This window comes from Otolemur garnettii, unplaced genomic scaffold (genome assembly GCF_000181295.1).
Source record: "Otolemur garnettii isolate 467f Iridium unplaced genomic scaffold, OtoGar3 scaffold00102, whole genome shotgun sequence".
Classification (NCBI taxonomy): Eukaryota; Metazoa; Chordata; class Mammalia; order Primates; family Galagidae; genus Otolemur; species Otolemur garnettii.
In genome coordinates this window covers 371,965-384,976 of record NW_003852497.1, presented here as the reverse complement: position 1 = coordinate 384,976, position 13,012 = coordinate 371,965, and the positions used below count along the sequence as shown (strand labels likewise).

Below are 13,012 nucleotides of genomic sequence, written 5' to 3'. Positions count from 1 at the left end.
TTTTTTTTTGAGACAGAGACTCAAGCTGTCGCCCTGGATAGAATGCTGTGGTGTCAGAGCTCACAGCAACCTCCAGCTTGGGCTCAGGCGATCCTCTTGCCTCAGTTTTTCTATTTTTAATAGAGACAGAGTCTCACTTTTGCTCAGGCTGGTCTCAAACTCCTGAGCTCAAGCAATCCACCCGCCTTGGCCTCCCAGAGTGCTCGTATCACAGGTGTGAGCCACTGCACCTGGCCATCCAGTAATTATTTCTGAAGAGATGCATATCGTAGCTCTTTGGCAGAAGTTACCCAGTGTTGGATCTCTCTACAGGGGATCTGTCAGCACGTGCTCTACCTGCTGGAACAGTTTGGGGGTGGAGTAGAAATTCTGTCTGGAGGACCCTCCATGATTTCTGTCAGTGGGTGGGGATTTCTACTCTGTTTGAAACTAACCGCAAACAAACCCAGATGGTTCCCAGCCCATGGGCATTTCATGAGTGAGTAAAGATTCCTGCTGGGCTTGACTTCTCTGGAGAAGGCTTTGGCTTCTTGGTAGGGGGACACCTCCTGATGAGTGGTGATGATGATGTAGTTTTGGCTGGGGCCGGGTTTGAAATCACCATCTTTACCTTACAGTCGTGACCTTCAGAGGATAGAGTTTGAGTCTCTTTTTAAACCAAATAGCAGGCTCGGCACCCGTAGCACAGTAGTTATGGCGCTAGCCACATCCACCAAGGCTGGCAGGTTTGAACCCAGCACAGGCCAGCAAAACAACAATAACTGCAACAACAATAATGACCAAAAAAAAAAAAATAGCTGGGTGTTGTGGTGAGCGCCTGTCGTCTCAGCTACTTGGGAGGCTGAAGCAAGAGAATCACTTAACCCAAGAGTTTGAGGTTGCTGTGAGCAGTAATGCCACAGCACTCTACTAAGGGTGGCACAGTGAGACTCTGTCTCAAAGAAAAAAAAGTAGCATAAAGTGCTGTTTTGGAAATTTGAAGTGCTTTCTTCGTCCTTGGCACTAGGTTTTTTCAGTTTATCAAGTAATTTTCTAGATTTTTCTTTACCCATAGAGTTGTAGGTTTCAGAGGGAGTTAGGAGCTTATCTCAAGACAGCAGCAGGACAGCTGGTACCCTATCTTACAAAAAGCAGCTCCGCATGTTGTCCTCTACTCTCCTGGGAATGTCTTTGGTTTGTTTGTGAAGGGTGGGAAGGAAGGGTTTGAACAGTTAGCTTGTTGTCTCTGCTCCATCAGGGGGTGGGGGTGAGGGTGTGTTTTTCTGTGTGTTGCTGGTGAGACATCTCAAAATTAAGATGTACCTAAGAGGATATTCTGCTTTGACTCACCCATTTGGACCCCCACCCCTTGCTTCTGAGTAGCTTGGGGCCCAGTGGTTGTTGGGGAAATTTGGGATATACAGCCCATTTTCTTGGAAAAAGCCTTCTTATCTGGTTGTCCCATCCCTGGACAATACATCGTGTTTTCTTCTCCATTTAAGGGTGAGGCCCTTGACTAAGTGGCTGACAATGTACATATATGCGGTACATTTCAGCCATGGGGGAACCCAGGGCAGGCACTGAGAACTCTCCACAGAGATGTGAAACTGGAAAAAACAACTCTCAAATTCTGGATAGTTTCCTACATGTTAATATATACCTGAGTAGCAGTCTCATCAGATCAGATCACTTTTTTTTTTTTGAGACGGAGCCTCAAGCTATCCCCCTGGGTAGAGTGCCATGGCTTCACTGCTCACAGCAACCTCCAACTCCTGGGCTCAAGCGAGTCTCCTGCCTCAGCCTCTCAACTAGCTGGGACCACAGGCACCTGCCACAACGCCTGGCCATTTTTTGGTTGGAGCCATCGTTGTTTGGCGGGCCCGGGCTGAGGATTCGAACCCGCCACCTTAGGCGTATGTGGCTGGTGCCTTAGCCACTTGAGCCACAGGCGCCGAGCCAGATCAGATCACTTGAGCAGAGAGGGGTGGTACCAGAATCCGCTTGTGTACCCCTGAAGCCAGTGATTCAGTGTGGGAGGGGAGGACCACGGCACGTGTGGAGGAGGGGTGGGGCCTTCCTAGAGGGCCGAGGGAAGCACGTGTGGATCTTTCCCATGGCAGTTAGTGTGGGGCTGGTCAGCCTTAGCACTTCCTACTTACAGATGCTTTCTTTCTGTATAAAAAAAGATAAATACAGATATCTTATCTGTATAAAAAGATAACCAGGACCCTGAGAAGGGAGTCCTTTATGTTTCTAAGCATCAGCACTGTTTCAGGTGCTCAGTTTCTGCTCTCAGAAATCCAAACAGAAACACAGAATTGGCCCCTGGGCTCTCAAGAGTCAGGGGGAGCCAGCCAGGTTTTATTTCCTAAATCTCTTGACCTCCTGGGCTTCCCAAAAAGTTTTAGCAGCAAAAGATAGGGAATTTATGAGGGACAAAATTCTCTCACAAATCCAGAAATCAAATGTTAAAAGGAAGAAGTCAAAAATTAAAAATTAGAATTAAAAAAAAAAAAAGCAACAACTTCCACCCTCAAACAAAGTAAAACAGAAACAGAAGCCATTTGGGCTTGACAGCTGTCCTGTCTCTAGAGTGTTTCCTATACTGTCCTTGGTTATATCTGTTGTGGGAGAGAGCGGTGATGTCATTTTTTTCACCTCGTTCTGTAAATAGAATTCAGCAGGGCGGGCTTCCTCCAGAGAAATTTAAAATCCAAAATTAATGTGGTGGTAAAACCTATTACCTTCTCAGTGGGTGTCTTTCCAGGTGACACAATATAAGAGATTACTTTTGGAAAGGTAAGTCGATGTGGTGTAGTGGAACATTTTATTAGAAATTACGAGACTCTGCACCTGCTCCATTATGCTGGGGTCTGAGCTTCTGTGTTCTTAAAAAATTTTTTTTGCTTTTTTGTTTTATTTTGGGACAGAGTCTCACTCAGTTGCTGTGGGTAGAGTGTTGTGATGTCACAGCTCACAGCAACTTCAAAACTCCTGGGCTCAAGTAATCCTTTTGCCTCAGCCCCCTGGTAGCTGCGACTACAGGCGCCTGCCATGATGGCCGGCTAGTTTTTCTTTTTTAGTAGAGATGATATCTCGCTCGCTCTTGCTCAGGCTGGTCTCGAACTCCTGAGCTCAAGCTATCCACCAGCCTCGGCCTCCCAGAGTGCTAGGATTACAGGCATGAGCCACTGTGCCCAGCCCCGAAAAAAGGTTTTATTCATTTATTTTTATTTATTTATTTTTGAGACAGTCTCACTTTCTTGCCCCTAGTAGACTGCCATGGTGTCATAGCTCACTGTAACCTCAAACTCCTGGGCTCAAGTGATTCTTTTGTCTCAGCCTCCCAAGTAGCTGGGACTACAGGTGCCCTCCACAACACCCGGCTATTTTTAGAGACGAGGTCTTGCTCTTGCTCAGGCTGGTCTCGAACCTGCGAGCTCAGGCAATCCACCCACCTTGGCCTCCCAAAGTGCTGAGATTATAGGCGTGAACCATCGTGCCCAGCCTCTGGAAAAAGATTTTATTGAGGTGTAGTTTATCTGCCATACATTTCACCCACTTAAAAGGTGTACAATTCAGTGGCTTTTAGAATATCAAGAGTCGTGCAACTATTACCCCAATCTAATTTTTAGAGCATTTTGTCACCTCCTTAAGAAACCTCTTGCTGGGTTGGCACCTGTGGCTCAAGTGGCTAAAGTGCCAGCCACATACACCAGAGCTGGCGGGTTCGAATCCAGCCCAGGCCCGCCAAACAAACAAACAAAAAAATAGCCGGGTGTTATAGCGGGCGCCTGTAGTCCTAGCTACTTGGGAGGCAGAGACAGGAGGATCACTTGAGCTCAGGAGTTGGAGGTTGCTGTGAGCTGTGATGCCACGCACTCTACCCAAGGTGACAGCTTGAGGCTTGTCTCCAAAAAAAAAAAAAGAAAAGAAAAAGAAACCTCTTGCCCATCAGCAGTCCCACCTCACAGTCCCAGGCAGCTTGGTCTGCCTTGTGTTTCATTCTCTTTGCTTGTTCTGGACAGTTCATGGAAATGGAATCCTGTAACTTGTAGTCTTTTCTTTTTGAGACAGAGTCTCAAGCTGTCGCCCTGGATAGAGTGCTGTGGTGTCATAGTTCACAGTAACGTTAAACTCTTGGGCTCAAGCGATCCTCTTGCCTCAGTTTTTCTATTTTTAGTAGAGATGAGATCTCTCTCTGGCTCAGGCTGGTCCAAACTGCTGAGCTCAAGCAGTCCACCTGCCTCAGCCTCCCAGAGCACTAGGATTACAGGCGTGAGCCACTGCACCCAGCCAACATGTAGTCTTTTATGGCTGGATCTGTTCACATACCATGTTTTCAAGGTTCGACTGTGTTGTAGCAAGTATTAGTACTTCATTCCTTTTTGACTACTGAATAATGCTCCATCATATGGATATGTAATATTTTATTTACCCATTTATCAGTTGACAGACATCTGGATTATTTCCAATGTTGGGTTATTATGAATAATGCTGCTATGAACATTTTAACATTTGCACTCATAGATCTGTTTTCATTTCTTTTGCGTAAATACCTAGTGGAAAAGGTCATATAGTAACTCTAAGTCGTAACACTTTGAAGAACTGACGAACAGTTTTCCAAAGTGGCTGCACTGTTTTACATTCAGGCCAGTAACGTGTGACAGTTTCAGTTCAGTTCCTAGAGATAGCTGTTTCCTTTCTTAATGCTGAGTGTGTGGCTTGGTGCCTGTAGCTCAGTGAGTAGGATGCCAGCCACATACACCAAAGGTGGGGGTTCAAGCCCAGCCTGGGCCTGCTAAAACAACAATGACAACTGCAACCAAAAAACAGCCAGGTGTTGTAGTGGGCACCTGTAGTCCCAGCTCCCGGGGAGACTGAGGCAAGAGAATCGCCTAAGCCCAAAATTTGGAGGTTGCTGTGAGCTGTGACACCATAGCGCTCTACTGAGGGCGACACAGTGAGACTCTGTCTCAAAAAAAAAAAAAATGCTGAGTGTGATTCCTTTCTGAATGCTCAGAAGCATGCCCTAGGGGTGGGGGAGTTTGTTCCTAGAGACTGCCCCTCTGCTTTGGCCGACTGTCTACTGCCTGCCCCTCAGTGGAGGTGACAACATAGACCAGTGTTCTTGGCTCCCCTGTACCATCCCCTGTTGAACCCTAGAGCTCTTCATTTATGATCCAAGAATCTGAGTTAACACAGTTAAGATAAAACTTGAGTTCTCTCAGGTTCAGCCCCTGAATTAAGAGAAATGAGATTAATAAAGATCGCTGTAGAATTAACTGACAAGCTCTCCAGTATGATTGACCCATGTCCTACAGGTGCTGCTGCGTGTGTGTGTGTGTGTGTGTGTGTGTGTGTGTGTGTAAACCCTGCCCCTCTGTCTTGGAAAGAAAAGGTGAGGTGAGCTGACTGAGGTTGGGAATGGGAGTCCTGTGGTAAAAATGGGTAGCAGGGGATTAAGTTTGGGGTCAGAAAAGACTTTTGTGCTTCCTAAAGAAGTTTCTAGGCCTTTATCCTTACCCTTCGATGGGCTGTATTCCTCTGCTTACTGGTGGCTCGCCCATAGCTTGTAGGATGTGGTGTCTTTTCTGTGGCAGTTCTCTGATTCTCCAACATCAACTAGGTATTTGACAAATCAAATTGGTTTCTGCTACTAACTACCTAGAGTTAGCATCAGACTTCAGAGGTTTCAAGGCTCAGTCTTAGAAGACTGCATTCACTTCAGACACTGGTCACAAGTCCTAGGCCTCAGGTCATCTGTACTTCTGTCCAAGTTATCCACAAATTTGGGGATTCTGATACTGGTCCTTCTCCACCCCAGATTTGATAATTCACTAGAATGACTCTCCAAATTCTGGAAAATCCTTTACTTATGTTCACTTATACATTGTATATCCAGGAACAGCCACACAGGACAGGGTCTGGGGAGGAGCACAGAGCTCCTGTGTCATCACTGGGTGCCACCTCTAAGTGTCCAGCAGCCCAGAAGTCCTCTGAATCTCCTTGTTCTAGAGTTTTTATGATGCCTGTCTCCAGCCCCCTTGCCCTCACCTTCTGATCATGCATTTGGTCTTCCTGGTGGGCCAGCCCCCACCCCACAGTCACTTGGATATGAGATTATTGTCTGTGGGTTTTGAGATCAGAAAGAGAGCCAGTGTGTGCGTCTGTGAGATACAGGAGGCTTGTCCAAATTTTAGTAGCTTTCTCAACTGTCATATCTGATATTTAGAAACCCATAAAAAGGGTTGTCTGTAGCTAAATGAGAGGAAGTGGTAGATCGCAGAGGAGCTCACAGGCAGTATTTCCCTATAAAGTTAAAATCTGGAAGGGAAAAGCCGAGCATATCTGAGAATAATGCCCAGTCTACAGTGTTAATTTTCCAAGTAGTTGCTGTTTTATCTCCTCTTAAATGAGATTCTACATGTAAAAGCAGCTGATTGAGTAGTTTTCCAATATATGCAAATTTCTTTGACATTTCAAAAATATTTTGTGATAATGTGTTTCCTTTCTTCTAAGGCAGTGTTTCTCAACCTGTGGGTCAGGACCCCTTTTTAACAATGAAAATACATTATGGCATTAGGAAGGTTGAGGACCACTGTTCTAAGACTTTCAAGGTTTTTCATAAACTTATATTTTAGCCAAGTATATTTTCAGCATACCAGAGTATAAGCTAGAATGTAGTTTATCTCCATACCTAACATTTGGGCATTCCATGACTTTTCTTTTAAAAATATCATAGAGAGGGAGGGAAGAACTCTTTTTATATGAGAATAGTCTTTATCCCAAATAAACATAAAACACCTACCATTTTAAGAGCACCTGTGGGTGATTCATACAGCCTTTTAGATTTAGGGAGGCTGATTACTGAAAGGAAGAGTTTCATTACCAGCAGCAAATGGGACAGAAGTGGAACTGTTGATCTATTTTTGGATTTCCTCTTTGTTTGCTCTGAGTTCATCGACTGATCTGTTCTCTAACAGTCTGTGTTCACCAGGCCGCCAGGCAGTGCTGTGCTTGTCAGAACCAAACTCGTCATTCTAGGGAGAGAGCTTTTCAGTGCCCTAGAACAAGATTTCTAGGGAATACAGAATTTTTATGAAAATGGAAAGGTGTATAAAAGTAGGTGAGTTACATAAAGTATGAAAAGCAAGGCCTGACAGCTGAGGCCAGAACTCTTACTTGGTGGAAGATTGGGGACTGGAGCCTACAGAGAATCTGCAGGTTACTAAGTTATTTGTGGTCTGACACTAACCCCCAGATTCTGTTTTAGGGCAGCACTGGGTATGTGGGTGGTACTGGGACACTTACTGGTTGACAGTATAAATGCCAGATAAAATCCTACCCAAACATCTCTTTGACGTGGTCAGTTTGGTTTTTATCTTGTTTTGTGTTATCACAGCTTCCCAAATTGGTTTAACAAGCAAAGGAGCAATGCTCACCCTGTGCCTGTTAGGGCTTCCTGTTGGTGACTGAAGAGACCAAGACGGGATCTGAGAGACCAGGTGTAGGACTAGGCAGCTGCCCAGAAATGACCAGGCAGCGTGTCTTCTCTGTGGCTGTCCGCGTAGGGGAGGGGCGTGTGTCTCCCTTCCCCATTCCACCATGGCATGATGGCATGCTGGTGATGTAGGGGATGAGCTCCTGTGACACCCCGTCAGCACTGCTGACGTCTCTGTTCCCACCACACAGACAGCAGTAACAGGAGCACTGGGGATGAAGCTGTTTCATGCACACCCTTTGCTCTGTTTTCCATCCATATCTGATGCTACGCCTCTTAGGTGTGGGGTGAGGGGGTGACATAGCCACTGACCCTCCTTAATCTGTACAAGCTGTTGGTGTCCTGGGACAGTGGCTGGGGCAGGGCTGCTGGCTAGAGCTTTTTCTGTTTTAGGCTGTGAGGTGTGCTTCTCCCTCCTCCCCAGCTCTCAAGCCCTGCCCCTATCACCAGGAAGTGTACACTTCCTCCCTCAGGTTGGTGAAAGGAGGTGGTAGAGATGGGGAAGAGAGTTGAAGAGTGTAAAGGAGAGGACAGATACAGAGAAAGTGGGAAGGCCCCGCTGTTGTCTCCCAGGAAGACCAGGGCAGAAATAGAAAATTGGAGAGAGGTAAATGGTGGACAGATAGTTCTCACGGACACCCCTCCTTGGGAGGTGTGGGATGGATTAAAGGAGAAGTGGGTGAGTGTTGGGATAGGAGGAGGAAGGGAAAGGACTGCTCAGGCCCTGACAGCGGCGGCTCGTAAAGCTCTGCTCATCTCTGGCCTTGCCCTTTGTCCTTAAGTTTTCTCCAGCCTGTAGGGAAAGAGCACAGACGCTGGGGTGTTAGGGCCCAGGGATCTCACCAAGGAGAATGGTGGTAAATTTTAGGAGCCAATCAGAGAGAGTAGAGAATGGCAAAGAAATTATGTAACTTGAAAAAGCTTTTTAGAATTACAGGCAGCTTCCAACATCACACACACATAGAAGTAGAACTTCTGTATTCCCAGTGCTCAGGTAAAGGAGCATCAAGATTTTGCCGTATTTGCTTCTACTATCTCTCTTTTTTTTCCATTTTGCTTAAATATTTTTGAAGCAAATTCCAGATACTATGTCATAAGTGTTTTTAATGTGCATCTTTAGTGTAGTAATCAGGATGCCCCTCCTGTAATCACAATGACATCCGTAACTTCAGTTCTCTGAGGCATTGTTACCAGCCCCACTCTGCTTTCTGAGTCTCCTGCCTGTGCAGTATCTTTAGCTCAAAATCTCAAAATGGCTCTCAACTCCACCAAGGGCAAACTCATACCCCGCTCCCACAAGCCCTAAGCTCTTTTGCTAGTATTTTGTGAATGCCATTGAATGGTACCACCATCTTCTAGTTTCAAAGGCTAAAAACGTGGCTTGGCGCTTGTAAGTGTTTAGGGCACCAGCCACCTACACCGGGGCTGGCAGGTTCAAACCCTGCCCTGGCCTACTAAACAATAACAACAACCACATCAAAAAAATAGCTGGGTGTTGTGGTAAGAGCCTGTAGTCCCAGCTACCTGGGAAGCTAAGGGAAGTGAATCACTTAAGCTCAAGAGTTTGAAGTTGCTTTGAGCTGTGATGCCAGGGTACTCTACCGAGGGCGACAGTGATACTCTTATCTCAAAAAAATTAAAATTAGGGCGACGCCTGTGGCTACGCCTGTGCCGTAACCACTGTGCTATGGGAGCCGAGCTAATTTTTTTTTTTTTTTTTTTGAGACAGAGTTTCACTCTCTTGCCCTGGGTAGAGTGCTATGACTTCACAGCTCACAGCAACCTCAAACTCCTGGGCTCAAGCTATCCTCTTGCCTCAGCCTCCCGAGGATCTGGGACTGTAGTAACCTGCCATAACACCCAGCTAGTTTTTCTATTTTTGGTAGAGATGGTGTCTTGCTCTTGCTCAAGCTGGTCTTAAACACATGCAGTCCACCTACCTTAGCCTCCCAGAGTGCTAAGCTTAAGGGCGTGAGCCATAGTAGCTGGCCTGTTTGGCTTCATCTAATCTCGGAGTCTTTGGACCTGAGTTCTCCCTGAGCTTTAATTTGGATACATTTGGCTTCAGATGGCGGAAACCTGATCACACTAGCTCAGATCCACATACATCATTAAGACGGGGACTTTCATGGACCTTAAGCTGGTAGTACAGGTGGGACTTTGTGGGTATTGAAAAGTCTTCAGGTACCTCCTTTCTCTGTCACTTTTCTTTGGCATAGCCTGGTCTTCTGTCTCTATTTTACCGAGCCCCCAGTCTCATGTAGATCCACTTACTGTCTTAACTCAGTTATTTTTGGTATCACTTGAATAATGCAAATAGAAGTTATTTAGAAAGAACTAAGTAGAACAGGGTCTGCTGCAGGGTGTATTATGTGATGTTAACATTCTGTAGGGCCAGAGTACTTAGACACCGACAGTTTAGATGCAAGGATTCAGAGTGGGTGCGGAAACAGTTTTCCAGCACAGCCTGAGAGCTCCAGGATTAGCTATTACACAGAAAACAGATTTGAATCTTTAGCTATTAAAAACACAGGCATGTTCATGTACCTTATAACAATGTTTCCATCAACAGCTGATAGCGTATATGATGATGATCCTGTGAGATCATAATACTGTATATGCAGTATTTTGATCTGCATACTGTAAATGCAGTATTTTTACTGTACCTTTTCCGTGTCTAGCTGTGTTTAGCTACACAGATACTTACCATTGTGTTGTGGCTGCTGTGGTGTTGAGCACAGTCACCGGCCTGCAGCAGGAGGCCATGGCATATAGCCTGGCTGTGTGGTAGGGAACACTGTCTAGGTTTGTGTAAGTTCACTCTTGGTGTTCACATAGCAACAGAATCATCTAATAACACGTTTCTCAGAACATATTTCTGTCATTAATCAATGTGACTTTATTCTCTGTTCTGTAGGGTAGAATTCAAATAATCAGACCATTTCAAACATAATTTGAAAAGCTACCATGGCCAGCCCAGAATGACCTATCTGTAGACTCAAAAACTACAAAAGGACCAAAGGAAAGAAAAACCAATTGGAAAGCATATTTACAGCAAATGAAAGGAGACAGTTTCTGTCATAACATTTAAAATAGCCTAATTAATTTGTGGGGAAATATCACTTTGAGTAAATCTTACATGAAAGTACACATTTATTACCAATATTTTAGAAGTGGAATATTTATTTTACTAAATCCTTTATGATGGTGGATTTAGGTATCAAATTTTTCTAGTACATCAGTTTGATTTATAGTACAACAATTCAGGCTTGGCGCCTGTGGCTCAAGTGGCTAAGGCACCAGCCACATACACCTAAGGTGGTAGGTTTGAATCCAGCTCAGGCCCGCCAAACAACAATGATGACTGCAACCAAAAAAATAGCCAAACGTTGTGGCAGGCATCTATAGTCCCAGCTACTTGGGAGGCTGAGGCAGGAGACTCGCTTGAGCCCAGGAGTTGGAGGTTGCTGTGAGCTGTGATGCCATAGCACTCTACCCAGGGGGACAGCTTGAGGCTCTGTCTCAAAAAAAAAAGTAAAACAATTCAAAGAAAAACTTGAGGAATTGAAAGGATGAGGGAAAAATGCCTTTATTGACTATCTACTGCATGTTATATTGTACTTCACTTAATCTGTTATTATAAAATAGTTTTCTAGGTGTGAAAGTGGCTTAGGGCAATTTCTTGTCAGAATGTGGAAAGGGTAGTTCTCCCGCTGTGTCACCCACCTGCTCTTTCTGGGCCCCAAGTTAAAGACTTTACCTATGTGTTTACACTTAAAATCTGTTGCCTGCAGTGGGATCATCTGTAGTGCATCTGAGACATGCTGAAGTTTTCTTTAAAGAGTCATATGTAGTCCGGGTGCAGTGGCTCACTCCTATAATCACCCAGCACTCTGAGATGCTGAGGCGGCTGGTTGCCTGAGTTCAGGAATTTGAGACCACCCTGAGCAAGAGCGAGACTCCATCTCTATTAAAAATAGGAAAACTAGTCCCAGATATTTGCAAAGCTGAGGCAAGAGGATCACTTGAGCCCCAGAGCTTGAGATTGCTGTGAGCTATGATGATGATATGGCACTCTACCCAGGGTGACAGAGTGAGACTCTGCCTCAATAAAAAGCCACATGTGTCAGTTCCTAGATGGCTTGTCCATTTCTAATTATTTACAGAGCACCATTTTCAGAGGCACTTTCCCTTTTAACTGTAGTTTCCAAATCTTTAGACAGTTGAAACTTTTCTGCAAAGAAAAATAAGGTGATGTTGTAGAAATTTAAAATATTAGTTTTAAAAGCAGTGGGATTTATGAGATTAAAACATACAAAGTAACTAAATCAAAGTATACTTAAAATCTAGCTTTTTTTCTTTTTTGTATTAAAAAGTTTTTGATGTTTAATTATTATAGGTGCATAATAGTTACACACCTTTGTAGGATACCTACAGTGTTTTGATACAGGCATTCAATGTGAGTTAATCAAATCAGGGTCATTGATGCATCTGTCACCTCAGGCATTTGTCATTTGTCATTTGTTTGTGTTAGGAAACTTCCATTCCACTCTCTTAGTTATTTTAAAGTACACACTAACTTTTAGGGTTTTTTAAAATTTCTGGTAGATAGGAGGGTACAAATGATTTGGTTACATTGTTTGCATTTCTCAGGTAAAGTTCAGGTTGTAGTTGAGCCCTTGAGCAGGGGGTGTGCTGGGCACCCCTGTACTGTGCACACTGGGCGGGAGGTTACCAGTTGTCCTCTCTCCGCCCCCAAATCTCGTTTTCTTCAGTAGTGTCTGTGTTACATTTTATTCAAAGACCCTTGATTTATGCAAGTCTGTAGTTAGAAATGTTAAGTTTTTTAACAGTTCAGCTTAGGGTACCTGAGAGTATACTTTAATTAAACTTTCCAGAAGTGCGCAAGAGGAACAGAAGAGAATTTGTGTTTCAAAATTGTTGCTAACAATATCTAATGATTACTTTATTAATTTTGTAGGTGTGAAATTTAGGAAAAGTACATAAAATGGTTTCTAATAAGTTTAAATCTTTTTGGTGGAAAATACAACACTGAAATGTTTAACAGTATCATTTGTTTAAAAAGTCTCAAATACTTTAGTGACTGTCTATTTGATAGTTTTTGTTTCAAGGCAGATTTCCGGTTTGGTGTGTTCTCAGATTCCCAGACACCAACTGAGTGTGTGGCTGCTGGATCCAGTTCTGACACTATCAGAATGGTTTTTACTATTGTTTTACTGTAAAGCAAACACAGCCCACAAATTAGGGGCTCAGTCCCACAAGACTGCCTTCACTTCAGACACTGCTGACCACTGGCTATACTTTTAAGGGTTCCCATGACCCCTGCTTTAAAGTATGTTTTTAACATTTAAAGACTCAAATCTGCTTACTGCATAAAATTCTGACCTGAACTGTTTCAGCACCAAGCTACATCCTCCCATCTAAGCTCTTGGTATCTAAAGATTCCTGTAGTCTAGTTTTAACCCTAAGCTCTTGGTATCTAAAGATTCCTGTAGTCTAGTTTTAACC

The 13,012-nt window shown here is 44.3% G+C and overlaps 1 protein-coding gene across 6 annotated transcripts in view; it reads left to right on the top strand.

Annotated features, from left to right (window-relative positions):
• Nucleotides 1–13,012, top strand: part of TACC1 (transforming acidic coiled-coil containing protein 1) — a 127,669-nt gene that overhangs the window by 65,283 nt on the left and 49,374 nt on the right. The window lies entirely within an intron of this gene.